Raw genomic sequence first — 1,101 nt, forward strand, 5'->3', positions numbered from 1 at the left:
TATATATATATTATCAATGAATAAACTCGTGCCCTACGTGACCTGGACAGTTTGACAGTTGATGAAAGCCCTTCTAGTGTCCATTGTTGTTATTGTTTCACTCATCGTCACATCTTCCCTGGCATACGGGAAGAACTATTACTGTGGTAAACCTTTACTCCTCCCTACCTACTGCTCTTATCTCGTCTCTGTTTAATCTCTCTCCACCTCTCCCACCCCCTCTCGTTCTCAGGTAATATAATGTTACACTTACCATGGAAACGAGAACCGTTGCTTTTTTTTTTTTACTTCTTCTTTTTTCTTTCTTTCCTTGTGATTGTTGTCACTGCTGTTGTTATTGTTGTTGTTTTCCTGTTTTTATTTTTTCCCTTCTAGTTCTGAAGGCACAAGCATGTATTTTTTTCTGAAATATTTCATGTACGAAGCAATCATGAGCAACATTTCGTAACGCTACTCTTTAAGATTAAATTTCTCAGCTATCCTGAGGAAACTCATTGTCCGTATGATTCAATGTTTACCGATTCATCTGCTCACTATTTGTCTTTTTGAAAGTGTTGGAATTCTTCTTTAGGAAACATGTCTAAAATTATCATAATTACTGTTGCTCTCTTCCAATATGCACTATTATGCCTCGAAGCACCAACACTCTTCCTCGTGATGTCTTTGTAAACACGATTTTCAAATTTATGAGTGCAATTTAGGGTCTCTTGTGTATAGTTGGCACTTAAGACATAATTAAGGCCGTGTGGACAAACGAAAACTTGAATCATATTCTCCAACTCTCTAATGGTTTGTTTATCATTTGTTTTGCTTTGTTTTGTTTTGTTCTGTTTTGTTTTTTATTTGTTTTCAACGTTGCTATTTATTGCCCTGATCTCTAAATCGTTGATCTAATCCATAAGTGGATTAGAGAGCTAAACCCCAATGCCTAGAGACAAAATTGTCGTAAATTAATCAGTAGATTCAAGCTGCCCGAAAAGCCGAAAAAGTTTATATCACTTTATCCTTCGGCATCGCTGACAATAATACCAAGTACGTCCAGAGGGGGGTTGGAGAGAGAGAGGAAGAGAGAGAGAGAGAGAGAGAGAGAGAGAGAGAGAG

General features: G+C 37.3%; 1 protein-coding gene across 2 annotated transcripts in view; it reads left to right on the forward strand.

Moving 5' to 3' along the window:
- The window catches only part of LOC101856910, a 106,592-nt gene that overhangs the window by 1,593 nt on the left and 103,898 nt on the right, over positions 1–1,101 (forward strand). The gene's annotated exons all lie outside the window — the stretch shown is intronic.

The sequence above is a fragment of the Aplysia californica genome, unplaced genomic scaffold (genome assembly GCF_000002075.1).
Source record: "Aplysia californica isolate F4 #8 unplaced genomic scaffold, AplCal3.0 scaffold00446, whole genome shotgun sequence".
NCBI classification, from domain to species: domain Eukaryota; kingdom Metazoa; phylum Mollusca; class Gastropoda; order Aplysiida; family Aplysiidae; genus Aplysia; species Aplysia californica.